The sequence below is a fragment of the Oncorhynchus nerka genome, linkage group LG20 (assembly GCF_034236695.1).
Source record: "Oncorhynchus nerka isolate Pitt River linkage group LG20, Oner_Uvic_2.0, whole genome shotgun sequence".
Lineage (NCBI taxonomy): Eukaryota > Metazoa > Chordata > Actinopteri > Salmoniformes > Salmonidae > Oncorhynchus > Oncorhynchus nerka.
The window spans coordinates 36,685,150-36,704,750 of record NC_088415.1 but is presented as its reverse complement, the minus strand read 5'-3'; the positions used below and the strand labels follow the sequence as shown (position 1 = coordinate 36,704,750).

General features: G+C 41.6%; 1 long non-coding RNA gene across 1 annotated transcript; it reads left to right on the top strand.

Moving 5' to 3' along the window:
• The first annotated feature begins 4,206 nt into the window (after positions 1 to 4,206).
• LOC135563151 (uncharacterized) lies at positions 4,207 to 6,963 on the top strand. The gene is made up of 2 exons (XR_010460305.1): positions 4,207 to 4,427; positions 6,543 to 6,963. It is a non-coding gene; the product is annotated as an uncharacterized LOC135563151 (long non-coding RNA).
• Positions 6,964 to 19,601: the final 12,638 nt, after the last annotated feature.

Below are 19,601 nucleotides of genomic sequence, written 5' to 3'. Positions count from 1 at the left end.
CCCTCCTTTTCAATTCTTGCAGACAAATGGTGAGCGCTCTTGGTTCCATGCTCACTACATTCCCATGGTTTATTGAATGCTCAGATGGTCAGGCCGGGGGGGTTAAAGGGGGATCACAGTTGACCTAAGAGGTTAAGATGGTCCCTCTCTCCTTTTGCACCCTAATCCCTTTGTCCTCTGCTCAGTCATTTACAATTGCATGAAGAGGGGCTGTGAACACTGATGGCATTTAGACATGTTTCAGACATTCAGAGTCAGGACCACTTAAGTCCCTGGCCCTTTTGTTGTTTTAAGAGGAGGAGGAGGAAGGGGTGAATGAATGGAAAGCTGATGTGAGAGGGATTATTATGCAAGCTTGTGGCTTGTGGCCCTAAAAATGTTAGAGAACGAATGGGCCCTTTCTTTCACTACAGTCTGACTGCATAACGAGCAGGGAATAAGACAGGGCGATGACGACCCAAACAGAATGAATGTGTGAATGGGGCATTTCTTTCACTACAGTCTGACTGCATAACGAGCAGGGAATTAGACAGGGCGATGACGACCCAAACAGAATGAATGTGTGAATGGGGCATTTACAAAAAAAGCTGCCAAAACAAAGAGCATGCAGTTGGTGCTGGGCAATTAACACAGTGGGAGGTGAGACTGCGGGGCTGCTCTGCCCCTCACTGTTAATACACGGCTGTTTATTTAAGCCAGAGTGCTGTATTTGTTGTGTGTTTAAAAGGGGATGGATGTCCAGGGTGTACTGTTAGGACATGAACCATGAGAAGTGGACATGTCTGCTGATTCAGAGCTGTGAGTTAAAATACCTTTCAGGCTAGCTATGACCCCACCAGTTTGAGGGATGGGTGTCATATGTGTTCCAATACCATTGTCGCAGTGTCACAATAACAGGTCTTCAAAAAATATATACCCACAAAACAATCTTCCATGGATGAGTTTGCTGAAAGAGTAAGCCTGTGAGAGAGTGTAATCAATCATCTTTTTATTTGAAGTAACCCTCTGTTTTTTCATATGAAGTCTTTAGACCAGTTCACCAGGAGCGGAGATCTCTTTCCACCCATATATACCTCTCCAAAAACAGCTGACCCACTTTTGAGCTGACGTCTGGCGATTCAAGTTTCCATTCCATAATCGTACTAGGGTGTCTTGGAACAACAGAGGTCATTTTGTCACCTGGTGTATAAATTCTTTTATCCAGTCAAATGTGGATTATTACTGTGAAGCTGTTTAGTGTCTGTACTGCATCCATACTGAACAAGCCTTGACTACAGAGAGCAAAGGTTACAAGCATCAAAGCCCACATGGTGTGCTGGGGTCATGCTGTGCCAATTGTTACTGTTGTTGAGTCTTGAAACATGCCTGAATATTTCCGCTTTTGGGACCCATCAATGCAGACAGAGGTGGGGTTATGGTGGCTGGGGGTCGTCGCCGTGAACCTTTTCCCTGATAAAAATAGAATGCTCAGACGAGGAAGTGAGAGCTGGTCTATGACACAGTAACGACACTGTGGTTAGTGTAGGTGTCTGGCATGTTGGAGCTCTATGGTGTTGGTTGTCTCTGGAGGAAGCGTTAAGAGATCTGTTGGGTAGGCAGTCTACGCATGCAGGATGTGGGTGACGATTGTGAAAAAGAGTTTTGCTCATATCTCTCTCCATACTGGTGGACTTACTGGATTCCCCTCGTTTTTTGGTTGGTGTGTGTGTGTCAGGGGTGGGTGGAACAGGGGGTAGGATAGGAATACAAAACAGACGACAAGTGCATGGCTTGATGGGACACTTGTGCTTCTCCCTAACAACTCGACAAGTGGGGTATACAAAGAGAGGAATCGGGGGAGGAACCAGAACTGTTGATTTCCCTACTTAACTCAAATGGCCAGACCACTGGGCACACCATCTCATTTCAATGAGAATAATTGGGTCATATTTGGTTGAGATGTAGATTAATGAGATAACCTACTGTATATTCACCCAATCAAAAAGACAGCCAAAGTTAGTTGAATTTTCAATGTGTTATCACTATGCTTTTAACCATCTACAAGCATGTAGGATTTTTGGTTTAGTTGTCACCCAAATGTCCATCACTATGCTTTCAACCATTTTAAAGTACAGCAAAATTCAAATGGGAATACAATGTAAGATATTTTGTTTATTTATGCAACATATTGTGTTATCACTGTGCTTCATCTAATAGCAGAACCAAGTGACCTGGATTGCAGAGGAAGGCCCTAAAAATGGTCAAAGACCCCACCCACCCAAGTCATAGACTGTTCTCTCTACTATCGCATGGAAAGCGGTACCGGAGTGCCAAGTCTAGGACAAAAAGGCTCCTCAACAGTTTTTACCCCCAAGCCATAAGACTCCTGAACAGGTAATCAAATGGCTACCCAGACTATTTGCATTGTGTCCCCCCCCCACCCCTCTTTTACGCTGCTGCTACTCTCTGTTTATCATATATGCAAAGTCACTTTAACTATACATTCATGTACATACTAATTTTTATTTCAATGACTAAAGAAAGCGTTTGGTTGCAGTCATTGCAGCTACAGGTGGCACAACCAGTTATTGAGTGTAAGGGGGCAATTACTTTTTTACACAGGGGAATTGAGTGTTGCATCATTTTGTTTATTAAATAAGTATTAAAATATTGTGTTATTTGTTCACTCAGTTTGCCTGTATCTAATATTAGGTTTTGATTGAAGCTCTGATAACATTCCGTTTTAAAAAATAGAGAAAATCAAGGGGGGAAATAAATTCAACGTCACTAAATATCATTACATTTGAAATCAACCAGAGCTTATTTAATTCTGGTTGAATAGAAACAATAGCTGTTGATGACATTGCTGAGGCTATATAGGCCTAGATGGTGTCATTGATGATATACGAGTGATCAAGTATGGTCTCATTTAATTTGCTCTGTTAAACCTACCCTTTGGAATGACTTCGATAGCAACAGTGAATCTATTTCATTTTTAAGTGGAGATCTCTCAACAATCATTCTCATGATAGCACATTGCTAATAGTCCGTGATAAATAACATAGCTAAGCTGGGCTTGGTTAAAACCCAAGATAGGACACCAAAGGGTAGCTGTATATAGAACAATTCTCCAGTAGGAGATGCTGCCCAGTCTTTTTTAATGATAGTGGATATAACTTTGAAGATCTGACATTGCTTTAAAGGTACAAATTCAACATATTTTATAATGTTTGTCTATGTTGACATTTGATTACCATGATGACAATCCTATGGTTGAAATTTCACCACTTTGATTACTTTTTTCAAATCCAGTGTATTATCCACATCACAATACGTTGACACATTACGCTGAAACAACGTTGATTAAACCAGTTTGTGCCCAATGGGTAGCTTCAGTTGTTGTCTTGAGAATTGCCTTTATGTTGTCCATTGTCTATACTGCCATCCATTATACTATTGTTTGAGTGTTTGGGACAAGTCACACAACATCAAACGAGGCCAGTACCTGTAGTGTAGACCCACCCAGTATTCTTCTCGTGTTTGGCAATGTTGATCTGTATTCTCCGCTATATGAATATCTTCCCACTCAGTCGTACAACCCGATATAGTGCCATGTCATGCTGAGGTCTAATATGTGGTAAATTGTGTTTTGACAGCATGACATCTTGTTTTCCAGAGGAACTGATACTGCATAGCCTATTGTGTCACAGAGGCTCGACGTGCCTGCTCCTACAGACCCCTGTAGGACCTGCTTTTCATAGTTTACACACTGACAGGCTGGCATCAACGCTCACAGTTTATTAGACTGCTCCCTGAAACAAAGTTCACCTTGTGTGGAGAGGTGGCATTCTCGTTGTACTAAAGACGCACCAAAATATTGACCTTCATTGGAAAAAGAACACTAATGGTGGATATTAACACTTTTTGTGTGCAGTGATAAACAGCAAGTAATCTGAAGGCCTAACCTTATCTACTTCTGTAAATTGCCCGCAAATTCCACAAAAAAGAGAAGAAAAGCACCGGTGAAAATGCTTGACGACAAAATGTCCTTCGAATAAAAGTGGAACTGCGACAATAGTAGATCACAGAGTTCACACAGATGCACAAATAGACACACGCCATTTTCCCACACAAGTGAGCGACGTGTGAATGTGTCTCATTATAAATATGCCTTTAACTCCCTATACTACTGCTGAACGGTTTAACAGGATGCAATGCAGTGTTCTGCTGGTCTCAGATTAACTTCTAGAGAAACTACAACAGCTGCAAGCTCACCCCTCTGAGTCCACTCTTTATGGCGGGAGAGAATGCATCTGTTCTATGTGGCAAGCTTTAACCTCATATGATGGGGTCAGAGTAAATGTTTTACTTTGATTTACCAGTACATCTAAGATTCCTTACAACCGGAAGTGTAATCTGTTTTAGATGTTGTGGTGGAGGTGCAGCTGGTGAGTGATGGGTTTCAGATCTAGTTATCGGTTTGTTAATGCGGGTTCCTCTTTCTAATAGGTTTACAATGTTTGCTCACAGAAACCGTTATGGATTCTGCCAATGTTCGCTCTTTCTCTAATCTCTCTCTGCTCTAACTCTCATTAAAGGGGTGTGAATCACCACGCCAAAAATATAATTCTATACAGAATACAAATGGGAATTTGCAATGACTGCTTCTGACTACTCTATTCAAAAAAATCTGTTTAGTGTGAAGTGTTTCATTTCAGAACCACTTTTTGAAAGTGTAGAAAACATGGACAACTGACAACATTATTTGTTTGAATCTGTACTCCCCTGAGTTTGCACCAGTCAAAATGTTTTAGGAACATATTTAGCTAACCCCTAGGCCATAAGTAACCAGGGAGATGTATTACATAATGCTTTTTCAACAGTTGTGAGGACAGAGTGTCTGATGTAAAATGGACACATTTCAAATTCATTTCTCTCCCTCCCATTCTGAGAATGCCCTCCTCACACACAATAGTAGGAAGTGACTCAAGGCGAATGATCTTCGTCAGAGCTGGACTCACTCTACAAGTTTGGAAATGTCCAAAATGTCCATGTAATTTAAAGATCCAAGATAACCAATATTGTTGGTAATATTTATTACTGGATATTAGTCCAATATAGGAATCCAAAGACAATGGCCATTCAACAATATAAAGACACATTGTTATTGCAGTTATTGCGCCACTATGTTTGTCCTAGCATGTCTCAACCCAGTGACAAAGGGGGGTCTGACACCTACGGAGATCTGAGGGACGCCTTCATGGCTGTACTTCAGCACTTCTTAAAGAGGACGTCTTTGCTGGGTTAGAAGCACAAGAAGGGAAGCGGCGACAGTAACCCTTTCCTGTCTCTAGAGAGAGGGGAAGTAGTCGGGTTCAGACTGTTGGAACCCAGAGCGTTCTGGGATGTTGAAGAAAAACAGTCACATTCATACTGTATAGTACAGCACACAGAGTACCAGTCAAAGATTTGAACACACCTACTCATTCAAGGGTTTTTCTTTATTTTGACTATTTTCTACATTGTAGAATAATAGTGAAGATATCAAAATGATTAAATAACACATAGAATCATATAGTAACCAAAAAAGTGTTAAACAATTCAAAATATATTTTACATGTGAGATTCTTCAAAGCTGCCTTGACAGCTTTGCACACTCTTGGCATTCTCTCAACCAGCTTCATGAAGTAGTAACCTGGAATGCATTTTAATTAACAGGTGGGTGTGCCTTGTTAAAAGTTCATTTGTAGAATTTATTTCCTTCTTAATGCGTTTGAGCCAATCAGTTGTGTTTTGACAAGGTAGGGGTGGTATACAGAAGATGGTCTTTTACCAAATAAGGCTAAGTCAATATTATGTCAAGAACAGCACAAATAAGCAAAGAGAAACCACAGTCCATCATTACCTTAAGACACGAAGGTCAACCAATCCGGAAAATGTCAAGAACTTTGAAAGCTTCTTCAAGTGCAGTTTCAAAAAGCATCAAGCACTATGATAAACTGGCTCTCATGAGGACCGCCACAGGAAAGGAAGACCCATAGTTACCTGCAGTGGATAAATTCCTTAGAGTTACCAGCCTCAGAAATTGCAACCCAAATAAATGCTTCAGAGTTCAAGTAACAGACACATCTCAACATCAACTGTTCAGAGGAGACTGCATGAATCAGGCCTTCATGGTGGAATTGCTGCAAAGAAACCACTACTAAAAGGACACCAATGAGAAGAAGAGACTTACTTGGGCCAAGAAACACAAGCAATGGACATTAGACCGGTGGAAATCTGTCCTTTGGTCTAATGAGTCCAAATTTGAGATTTTTGGTTCCAACCTCTGTGTCTTTGTGAGATGCAGGGTAGGTGAACAGATGATCTCTGCATATGTAGTTCCCCCCGTGAAGCACGGAGGAAAAGGTGTGATGGTGTGGGGGTGCTTTGCTGGTGACACTGTCAGTGATTTATTTAGAATTCAAGGCACACTTAACCAGCATGGCTACCACAGCATTCTGCAGCAATATGCCATCCCATCTGGTTTGCGCTTAATGGGACTATCATTTGTTTTTCAACAGGACACCTCCAGGCTGTATAAGGGCTATTTGACCAAAAAGGAGAGTGATGGAGTGCTGCATCAGATGACCTGGCCTCCACAATCAGCCGACCTCAACCCACTTGAGATTGTTTGGGATGAGTTGGACCACAGAGTGAAGGAAAAGCAGCCAGCAAGTGCTCAGCATATGTGGGAACTCATTAAAGACTGTTGGAAAAGCATTCCAGGTGAAGCTGGTTGAGAGAATGCCAAGAGCGTGCAAAGCTGCCATCAAGGCAAAGGGTGGCTACTGTGAAGAATCTAAAATCTAAAATATATTTGGAATTGTTTCACACTTTTTTGGTTACTACATTATTCTATATGTGTTATTTCATAGTGTTGATGTCTTCACTATTATTCTACAATGTAGAAAATAGTAAAATAAAGAAAAACCCTTGAATAAGTAGGTCTGTCCAAACGTTTTACTGGTACTGTACATTCCAGTGTTAGAAGCCTAATCTTCCACCATTTCAAGCATATGTAAATCAACCAAACAAGCAGAGACTCGGAAATTGATGTACAGACTGTGAAAACAGCCACCACTGCACTTCGCTGTGTGTCAGAACAGCCCTGAATGTGTCAGTCCAGTGTTTGTCCATGACGAGAGAGGATGTTGACTCACCAGGGTTTTCCAAGAGCCAGCTCCCGGAAAGGAGGGAGAGGATGGAACTCAAAGATACTGTACTGTGTTCCCAGATGTTTATTGTGTTTGTAATTCCGAAGAATTGTGTACACAGAGTCCCAGGCACAATACGCAGCTCTTTGTCCACAGGCCAGGCATGGCTGTATGTGTACATTGTTTTAAATGTGAAACAGATAACACATTGTTCCATTAATTTCCGGTAATGATGCCAATCTTTGTCTCAGATTGACAGTAAACCAGTTCTGAAAGTACAACTTGATTCACAACAGCATTTTAATAACGAGTGACGATGCATATACAGAAATCTCATACGTAGACAGATTGTTGATTTTTAAACTGATTAATTGGCCTAAGGAGCCATCAAAATACAATGTTTAAATAATGTGTTCCGTGCAGATCCTCGGTGCTAGGACACTGCAGCTGTTCTCGTCACAGATTACATGTCATCTCCTCAAAAATGTCAAATGGAGAGACTCCAAGTCAACACTGGTACAACACTTGCTGTTGCATTGTGCTTCACTAATAGGCTATAAGCTCTCAAGAGCTCCACTCACTGTCCCACACACCCTCCACCAGAGAGAGAGAGGCCATAACATAATGCCAGAATGAGGATATCACTCACTAAGTCAACTGTGATGTGATATTTCAAGAGAATCACCGATCCCAAGGGGATCTGTGACGACAGTGAAAGTGGAAGACTCAAAACAAAGCAACCAGATGACATTAGTGACAGCATTTGCATTTGTGCATTGTTTGCAAAAGTTGTCACAGTGGAATAGGGGAAGTGAGGGTGGCTGGCGTGTGGTTTCTGTACGGTGTACTTTTTTTTTTTTTTCGTTTTAGTTTCAAATGGTGGTGATCTCTGAGCGTGACATATTCATGCCCACATAATTAAATACAACACTTTCACGTTGTGTCTCTGTGGTTAAATGCCAGGGATGTAGTACATCACATATCACTCTCACTGAAGCAGTGGTTTTGAAATACCCTGTAAAGTTTTAAGTAAAAATACTTGAAAGTACTACTAAAGTAGTTTTTGGGGGTATCTGTACTTTACTTTACTATATATACTTTTGACAACTTTTACTTCACTACATTCTTAAAGACAATTTTGTACTTTTTTCATACATTTTCCCTGACACCCAAAAATACTTTTGAAAGCTTAACAGGACAGAGAAATGGTCTAATTCACACACATCCCTGGTCATCTCTACTGCCTCTGATCTAGCGGACTCACTAAACACAAGCTTTGTCTGTAAATGATGTCTGAGTGTTGGAGCGTAACCCTGGCTATCAGTAAATAAAAATTAAAAAAAATAGAAAATGGTGCCGTCTGGTTTGCTTAATACTTTTGATACTTAAGTATATATTTAGCTATTACATTTACTTTTGATACTCAAATCTATTTAAAACCAAATACATTTAGATTAGGATTTTACTGGGTGATTTTTACTTTTATTTGAGTCATTTTCTATTAAGTTATCTTTACTTTTACTCAAGTATGAAAATTGGGTACTTTTTCCACCATTGGTTTTTCCCAACCTTAGCTCTCAAGTTCCCCCAACAGTACACATTTGTATTGTAACCCTGGACAAGCACACCTGATTCAACTTGTCAACTAATCATCAAGCCTTCAATGAGTCGAATGAGGTGTGTTTGTCAAGGGGCACAACGAATCTGTGTACTGTTGGGGGTACTTGAGGACCAGGGTCTATGTCATGGAAAGGGCAGGTGTTCATAATGTTTTGTACACTCAGTGTAGGAACTAGCCAAGGCAGTGTTTTTCCTTCTTCTGGTCTCCATATATTTCCCTCTACAGAGTATGAGGCAATAGTTTTCAAGATGGATCATGGACATAACACCAAAACAGATGGTAACAGTCATAGCCATGGGAAGTCACCTATGTCAGTCCGCTTTAACAGAACTAGTAAAGGCCCAGAGCAATACTTTTGTGAGAAAAAATATATATGTATTTTTTTTAAATTAATACATTTTTTAATAATTTTTTTAAGGGATGCTGCAGCACCCCTACTTCCCACGGCTATGGTAACAGTACTGTGCTCACATGTTGTGAGTTGGAATGAAATAGGATTTGAATAGAGATGCCCAACAGGGGCATGCAACCTTGGCTGCATGAAACATTATAACCTGCATGGCTGGGTAGGGATGGCACAGGCCAAACTCACTTTAAGCCCACTTTATTTTTAAAGATTCATGAAAAAATCAGAACAAATACAGCTTTGTGTTATTATGGGGATTTTATCTGCGTCACTGTTGCTCAAATCGATAATGGCCTTGGAGAAGAGATTAAATTAAGAACACTCTCTGTAAAGTCCCTATTCACTCTCAAAGAGGCAGGCAGGTTAAAATATTCATGGCGCAATGACCTTGAGCAGGTCCAGGAAACGTTGAGACAATAACAGCACTATTTCATCTATGAGCTATCTGGACCGGCTACAAAAAGAAATTCACCTAAGAAAAAAAGAAAAAAGGGCTAGCGAAAGAAAGATAGCCAATATCCAACATTTGTGAGTCAGAGTGATGGTTTTTATCCCCAGCCTTGGAGAGAAATCAAAACAAAAGCATGCCTCTGACCCACCGGCGCTCCACACCACACTGCAGCTAGGGTCTGACAGAGAGCTGAGGGGGTGCTGGAGGTTCCATTGCCTCCCCTTTCCTTTCCTGGCTCGGCCTGGCGTGTGTTTGGGCCTCTTGTAATACTTTCTCTCTCTTTCGTGGGACCCTGGGAAAATGGCCCATGAATACTCACTACCCTGGGCCCACATCTCCACTGAGACACAGCAGGCAGCAGCAGGCAGCCATGACTGCCTTATCAGTTATGAGTGAACACCACAAAGCCAGTGGCTGGAGTGGAGAGATACAGTATATAGGTATAATACACATTACACTTTTCTAGATTGTGCTACCTGTGGTTATTGCCCCCGCAGAGTTGACTCTGTGATGGGCAATTTCTTCGTATGCAGTATGCTGAGCTCATGGATTAATGCACCTGAATGGTGAAAATGTTACATTTATGCATAGGGATTTTGATTTTCTTTCACCATTACCAATTATGAGTTTAATATGTTATGTTGGCCTCATTGGAACAAATATGAGACTGTATGGTTTTTGGTTGTGAACAATTCAAGCAGATCCTAACATGAGAACAAATTGAATTGTCCTAAGTTATTTTGCTGAATTTTGGAATTTGGTATTCTATCCAATAACAAACTCTCAAAATAATGACGCCAATAGATCTGGAAACCACTATTGGAACACTCAGTGAGTCAGTCTCATTTCTCCATAAGCCAAGTTGTGTGACCCACGTTGGGTGTGTGGGTAGTGGATGGAGAAGAATGTTGGGAGTGGGGGGCTCAATAGAGTCATTCTCATACAACCTATTAAATATACAATGACAGAAAATATGTTTTGTACCCAAGTGCAACAAAAGCCATATCAGAAGAGAGACTACATGAGAGATCACATTATTCAATATGATGTAGAGAAATGTCCATGATGAATCCGATACACTATTCAATTCAAATTAACTTCATTTTAGGACATTATTAGTAGAGAATTTGATCAATTCTTATGCATAGGCTACACAAAAACAGGATTGAGCCTGTTTAAACTACACTCTAAGCCTACATCCGTGATAAACTCACGTGGACTGTTGGGAAGTAGGCTATACCAACAAAATTACCGATTTGTTACTTATATATTTGCCATGCCATGTCTAACCATTTGCCTGTTCAGCTGAGTTCCCGAAAGCCTAAAAAATGCTGTGTCGAATGGTCAACCTGAAAATGTGTCCCAGAATTGTGGATCAGCCAAAGCAGTGAGCTCACTGTGCCCCCATGTGGACAATCTGCCACAATCTAACTCAACTGCTGTTTTGTACAATATGGGCCGACTGCGCCAGGCACTGGGGTATGGCGCCATGCAGGGGAAAACTGCCGGGGGAAACTAACCCCCTCTTTCAATTGGCTCCTTGATGCTACTCATTCTAATGGTTCCTGGCTACTTTCACGTTCTACGGGTCGCAGTAGCAGCCAGTTTTACAGACGAGAGTTTCGACTTAGGTTTTAAAGCCATAGATGATGAGTCGGATTTCACTGTTAGTTTTGGACACAAAATAAGTATAAGTAGTGATGGGAAACAGAGGATTTATGAAGGTTTCAGCGCGTTCACCAAATTGTGTAAAAAAAAAACGTTTAATTACTCAGAGCTTCATTATCTGTTCCCAATGCACATTAGTGACATCTGCTGGTCAGCAATAAATAGCAGCTTGTGATGATCAGATAGACGTGTTCTCTCCATTTGTCTTCATCAAAACTGTGGCTCAGCATTAAATCGTTGGCTTTAGTAGCCTATAATTAGTTGGCATACAAGGTTTGCGTTGAAGTTGACTATTTCTCAAAAACGGAATATGTGGCATTATTTAGGACTCTTAAAACACAGACGCTTATACTAATACTAAATAAACCCTTATTTGAACAACAGTGCAGAAAGTGAGGTTTCACATAAAACAATTTTCAAAATAGTGAGCCTTCAAAGGAGTCGACCTCACACATTCACTGTCCTGAATGTGCCATAGTTCACTACTCTAGCTGCTAAACTACCAGTCCAGTGAAACTTTATGTACAAAATCCCAATTATGCTTGTAAATATGTTGTCCAGTAGAGGTCTCTGTTTGAAAGTAGCTTGGAATCGAAGAAAGCACCAGAACCAATGCGAAATCAGTGGCACTCTAACTGAAGTTACACTGCAAACTTACTGCAGTAAAAAAAACGAGTTATATTGGACGCAGTATTTGCAGCATACTGCAGTTATACTGCACTCGAACTACAGTTGTACTGCAGATATACTACACACTGACTCCAATCTTTTTTCGTAAAGGAAGTTTGAAAAAGCAAGTGATAAAATAAAGCTTCAGACATCATTGATGGGGCTGGTTGGACATACTGCCAATGTAACGGATGTGAAACGGCTAGCTAGTTAGCGGTGGTGCGCGCTAAATAGCGTTTCAATCGGTGACGTCACTTGCTCTGAGACCTTGAAGTAGTGGTTCCCCTTGTTCTGCAAGGACCGCGGCTTTTGTGGAGCGATGGGTAACGATGCTTCGTGGGTGTCAGTTATTGATGTGTGCAGAGGGTCCCTGGTTCACGCCCGGGTATGGGCGAGGGGACGGTCTAAATTTATACTGTTACACCAAATTCTCTAAAATGACGTTGGAGGCGGCTTATGGTAGGTAGAGAAATTAACGTTACATTCTTTGGCAACAGCTCTGGTGGACATTCCTGCAGTCAGCATGCCAATTGCAATCTCCCTCAAACTTGAGACATCTGTGGCATTGTGTTGTGTGACAAAACTGCCCGTGTTAGAGTGGCCTTTTATTGTCTCCAGCACAAGGTGCACCTGTATAATGATCATGCTGTTGAATCAGCTTCTTGATATGCCACACCTGTCAGGTGGATGGATTATGTAAACAAATTTGTTCGCAACATTTGAGAGAAATAAGCTTTTTGTGCATATGAACATTTCTGGGATCTTTTATTTCAGCTCATGAAACATGGGATCAACACTTTACATGCTGTGTTTATATTTTTGTACAGTGTATATTTCAGTTCGGGCCAAATATATTGGCACCCCTGCATTTTTCTTAAATAATTCCCTATTTTTTCTAAAATAAGTTGAAAATTATATATATATTTTTTAAATCTCCTAGCCTACATGCATATAACAGTATAATAAATAAAGTATTGTAGGCTTCCAATAATATCACTTTACTTCCAGATGGTAATTGAGAACTACACTGTGTGTACAAAGTATTATCTTTCCATGACATAGACTAACCAGGTGAATCCAGGTGAAAGCTATGATCCCTTATTGTTGTCACCTGTTAAATTCACATTATTCAGTGTAGATGAAGGGGAGGAGACAGGTTAAAGAAATAATTTTGATTTTTGTATGTGTGCCATTCAAAGGGTGACTAGGCAAGACAAAATATTTAAGTGCCTTTGAACAGATAATGGTAGTAGGTGCCAGGTGCACCGTGTTTGAGTATGTCAAGAACTGCAACGCTGCTGGGTTTCCCACGCTCAACAGTTACCCGTGTGTCCAGCCAACATGGCACAACTGTTGGAAGCATTGTAGTCAACATGGGCCAACATCCCTGTGGAACGCTTTCGACACCTTGTAGAGTCCATGTCCCGACGAATGCAGGCTGTTCTGATGTCAAAAGGGGGTGCAGCTCAATAGTAGGAAGGTTTTGTACACGCACACCTCGATCACACCGACAAGGATTTTGTGCAAACTGGTACCGAGCATCATATGGATATGTGTGCAACAAAAGTTAAACATTCACCTTCTGATGCCATTTCTGTCCAGCCGTGTACACATACTTTGATGCATACGCTCGATAAATCCAACGTATGCACCACACTGAACGCTCTGTAACGCAATGCTGTAAGGCAAACACAGCATTCCTTTGGAAATTAATGTACTTCTGGTGTACCAAAATGCAATGTAGGGCTGCACATATCAACCCATATCGCTCCCATATTATAATCATCATTATCAGTCCCATATTGCACCACCAGATGGAGCATGTATAGTATATACCAGTACTGCTGTGGCGCTAGCACAGATGGAACAATGAGACATATATTTCACCGGATGTATAAATGTGAAGTACCCGTTTGGCGTTTCCACTCACTACCAAATATGGTAGTGATAGGAAGCCCATTTGGGAGATGGAACGAGCGACATTCGATGGAACGTTTAATCTCAATACCGTTTCCTGTTCCCAGAACTAGAATATGTTATGAACATAGTGGACTAAATTTTGTAGACCTTAAGAAAAGCGCCCAAAAAGTAAGATATAAGAATAACATATAATTAAAGAACAGCAGTAAATAACAATAGCGGGGCTATATACAGGGGGTGCTGGTACCGAATCAGTGTGTCAATGTGCGGGATGCACCGGTGTCGAGGTAATTGAGGTAATTATGTAAATATAGGTAGAGTTATTAAAGTGGCTATGAGGAGGCGCGCCCTAGTGGAAATATGCAGACGCATGCTAGAACACGCCTATAAGATCTCTATAGCCGGTGCTTGACTCTGCCCACCTCCTTGCTTGTTTATCCCACGATGACTCATTAGTTCCCATTGCAAACGACAGGCAGTGGTCTATCTTGGTTTAGCTATAAACATCTTTGGTGCTAGCCTCAGCATAACGGGAAAGCCTTGAAGTGATACCACTGTTCTCTGCTGAACTGGAGGGGCAGATGACTTCTACAGCCCATTCGTTTCTAATGGGGTTGAGTTGGCATCTACTGAGCTTGGACATGAAAGGCTACAGATGAAGATCGAACAAGGCTTATATGTTATTGCACTTTTAATTTAGTCATTTCAACAGCCCATTCCCAAGTAGCCAACTAGTTAATACAAATCACACAACTCAACTAACTAGCTAAATTAGAATGGTCAAGTCATAAGGTCATGTCAAATCATATGCATTAAATTAAGCCTTTGTGTCATTGATTCATCTGTAGACAAAGATAGCCTACATATTATCCACAGCTAGATGCAAAGTGCTTTAGTGTGTGTGGGCATCATTATAGAGATATTGTCCAGTGGACCCATTGAAGTGTGAATGAAATTATTATTACATTGAGTGCATGACATTGGTCGCATTACAAATGAGTGAAAATTGGCTTGTGCTCAAAAGATTTGATGGTTCAATGTCTAGGCCTACTGCTGTTGTTATTTTATGGGCATGTCTCCTCCTGGTACATAGTGCGATGGCCTTAGAATTAAGCGGTGGAGTTGTGATGAAATCTTGGTAAATGTCCAGGTTTGTCTCAAGGGATCACCCGGGTTCATGCATACATGGCGGGGGCACGGGGTCTGCAGACGGTAACGAGGGAATTGAGTACAACAGCGGGGGCGGCTAGTGCTCAGCTGTGAAGGATCATAGGTTGTAAAATAATTTCAGTTGTCTAAATTTAAAACGCTTCATGTATTTACTTGTGATTCTTTTTTTTCATTTGAGTAATAGATAGTGGAACCTGATAAGGACATTGGTGACGAATGCAGGAGCTCTAGAAAGCATGCTTGTGTCCTCTCACGAAAGCGTTTATTCATGCCATATAAATGACGACAAGGATTCTTGGAAGCAAAGCTATTTCTGTACCTTTTCCTGGTTGTGATCTCTGCTGTGTTAATATTCATTTAACAGATGTCGTAAGACAAAAAGTCAGTTGACAAGGAGGCACTTTTGCATTCTTCCCTCAACCCTCCCAGACCCAAGGTGATATTACAAACAGGGATTCCACTGATGTTACCATATACCAAGTATAGCCTGTCACTGCAGACACTACCATGTTGTTCTGTCAGACAAGTAACTAGGTTTATTTTTTTCTCTTGGCACATTTAACTAGAGGAAGAATCAGAACACACTAAGGCCTAACTGGAATAAAGCCTGGTGCGGTCATCACGTGCAGGCAGCATGGGTCTCCTTAGTGAGACTGGGTCTGGCTTCCTTCAGAGTAATGGCCTTGATATTTAGACAGGAATGTGTCACGTGTCAGGGTTTTAGGTAGCCCACATGCTACCCCTACCATTGCATTAGTTCCCATTGGTTATCTGCTTGAGAGTTCATTTCATAATTAGGCTAGTCAGTCCGTAAATAATGGAGCTACAATTTGCCGCCTAGGCTAGAGACCAGGTCTTCAGCTTGTCAGGCTAATTGTGTGTTGTTTTGATGGCTCAATGCCGATTGAGTAAGCAACTGATTTGTTTGTGTGTCCCACTACACTCAGCTCATTTACAGATGAATAGTTTTGAGTACTCCAGAGGGGTCATGGAGTTATGGATGCTATTCACAGGCAACCAGCACAATATGAGTGTGCAGTGCAGGATGTGGCAGGAAGCTAAACTGTAGGGAAGAGTGGGGTAAATTGAGCCAAAGGGATAGTTGAGCCACCCCTTGTTTCTAGGAAGACATACACAAAATGAATCATTTGACCAAATATTTAGGAAGAGGTCATCCTTCACAGACTTCATGAAATTAAGAAACCACATGGAAAAAGTGGTAACCAAGTTACGTCCCAAAAAATGATTTTCACCAAGTCAAATGAACGTATTGTGTTAAGAGGTTTCATGATGCTTGTATCTAAACCAAAGTAGATCATTTTAAGATTGTTCTATACATCAGTTGGGGTCTCTATAAGCTTCGATGCGAGGTTCTGAACCTAGAATGAAAGGAAAAGGTCATACCTAGTCAATTGCACAAGTGAATACATTCAACCAAAATGTCTTCTGTATTTAACCCAATCCCTCTGAATCAGAGATGTGCAGGGGGCTGCCTTAATCGACGTCCCCATCATCGCCGCCCGGGGACCAGTTGTTGGGGGTTAACTGCCTTGCTCAAGGGCAGAATTGCAGATTTTTCTACCTTCATGGCTCGGGAATTCAAACCAGCGACCTTTTGGTTACTGGCCTAACTCCCTTAACTGCTAGGTTACCTGCCACCGAAAGTGCATCCTTCTAGCTGTGTGGGCTAATGTAGTCAAAATGTTTTCCTTGAGGTTGAGCAAATTTAAGTGTTTTCTTTATCGCTGGGAAATTAGCTAACACCACGGCCTGGCCTATATTAAAAGTATTTGTTAGGTGTTAACCCTGTATTAAATCTTTTAAATTATTAAAAGACAAAAAAGTGATTGTGTTGAATTGTGTTTAGGAAGTAAAGACAGGCATGGTTTTAAAAAGGTAGTGGTCATATTTAATTCTGTACATACATTTGTAGGCAACTCAACTTACCCTGTCCTTATGCTCAACTTACCCCATACCCAGGGTAAGTTGTGCCAAGACACAATAAATAATAAAATATAAGAACACTATATGGCTAAGTAGAATAGAATAAACATTTAGTATAAGTATAATATAGAAACGCATGTGTTTTGTGAAAGGGGGGATTGGGGGCAAGTGTTTACATTGTGCAGTGTTAAGCAGTCATAAGAGTCTGGACAAGCTATGTTTTCAAATCTGTAATGTTTACATGTATTCTGATTATTTCCAGGGATACACAACATCCTGAAATATATGTAGATATCTTTGTTTGAAAGAATACTATATTTCCCAGGACGGAGTGATGCTGAATGTAAAAAATGTCTCAATTTACCCCACTCCCCTACATGAGGAAATTCGAACTCCAGGCGTGGAAAGGAGATAGTAACAGCCTGCCTGGATTGTGTGATTTGAGCCCATCACAGAGACTACAGTATGTTCATAATGTCAGACTAGGCCCCACACTGACACTGAGATACTATGTACATAACGTCTGCCTGCATGGAGGCTGCATCACATCCGGCCGTGATTGGGAGTCCCATAGGGCGGCGCACAATTGGCCCAGCGTAGTCTGGGTTTGGCCGGGGTAGGCTGTCATTGTAAATAAGAATTTGTTCTTAACTGACTTGACTAGTTAAATAAAGGTTAAATAAATAAATAAAACATTTGCATCTCCATTACAAGTTTTAGGTCACCACATCCTCTTCGACTGCCTCTCCTGCACATGAACTATATGGTACATGTGACATTATGAATGACTGTGTGTATATATACACTGCTCAAAAAAATAAAGGGAACACTTAAACAACACAATGTAACTCCAAGTCAATCACACTTCTGTGAAATCAAACTGTCCACTTAGGAAGCAACACTGATTGGCAATACATTTCACATGCTGTTGTGCAAATGGAATAGACAACAGGTGGAAATTATAGGCAATTAGCAAGACACCCCCAATAAAGGATTGGTTCTGCAGGTGGTGACCACAGACCACTTCTCAGTTCCTATGCTTCCTGGCTGATGTTTTGGTCACTTTTGAATGCTGGCGGTGCTTTCACTCTAGTGGTGGCATGAGACGGAGTCTACAACCCACACAAGTGGCTCAGGTAGTGCAGCTCATCCAGGATGGCACATCAATGCGAGCTGTGGCAAGAAGGTTTGCTGTGTCTGTCAGTGTAGTGTCCAGAGCATGGAGGCGCTACTAGGAGACAAGCCAGTACATCAGGAGACGTGGAGGAGGCCGTAGGAGGGCAACAACCCAGCAGCAGGACCGCTACCTCCGCCTTTGTGCAAGGAGGAGCAGGAGGAGCACTGCCAGAGCCCTGCAAAATGACCTCCAGCAGGCCACAAATGTACATGTGTCTGCTCAAACGGTCAGAAACAGACTCCATGAGGGTGGTATGAGGGCCCGATGTCCACAGGTGGGGGTTGTGCTTACAGCCCAACACCGTGCAGGACGTTTTTCATTTGCCAGAGAACACCAAGATTGGCAAATTTGACACTGGCGCCCTGTGCTCTTCATAGATGAAAGCAGGTTCACACTGAGCACGTGACAGACGTGACAGAGTCTGGAGACGCCGTGGAGAACGTTCGGCTTCCTGCAACATCCTCCAGCATGACCGATTTGGCAGTGGGTCAGTCATGGTGTGGGGTGGCATTTCTTTGGGGGCCGCACAGCCCTCCATGTGCTCGCCAGAGGTAGCCTGACTGCCATTAGGTACCGAGATGAGATCCTCAGACCCCTTGTGAGACCATATGCTGGTGCGGTTGGCCCTGGGTTCCTCCTAATGCAAGACAATGCTAGACCTCATGTGGCTGGAGTGTGTCAGCAGTTCCTGCAAGAGGAAGGCATTGATGCTATGGACTGGCCCGCCCGTTCCCCAGACCTGAATCCAATTGAGCACATGTCTCGCTGCATCCACCAACAGTTGCACCACAGACTGTCCAGGAGTTGGCGGATGCTTTAGTCCAGGTCTGGGAGGAGATCCCTCAGGAGACCATCCGCCACCTCATCAGGAGCATGCCCAGGCGTTGTAGGGAGGTCATACAGGCACGGGGAGGCCACACACACTACTGAGCCTCATTTTGACTTGTTTTAAGGACATTACATCAAAGTTGGATCAGCCTGTAGTGTGGTTTTCCACTTTAATTTTGAGTGTGACTCCAAATCCAGACTTCCATGGGTTGATAAATTAGATTTCCATTGATAATTTTTGTGTGATTTTGTTGTCAGCACATTCAACTATATAAAGAAAAAAGTATTTAATAAGAATATTTAATTCATTCAGATCTAGGATGTGTTATTTTAGTGTTCCCTTTATTTTTTTGAGCAGTATATATATATATATACTCACAATATAATATACTTTTATCAGCATGTAATGGCCAAGAATGGTCACTGTAGCAGCAAAACATGTGTCAAGGGAAAGGAAATACTGACATGACAAACATACATATAGGCCAGTACAACTAAGTTAAACCAGGCTGAGGTAAGCAGGTGTGATAAAGGTGCCAATTTGTCATATCTATCATCTTTGATTGGCTGAA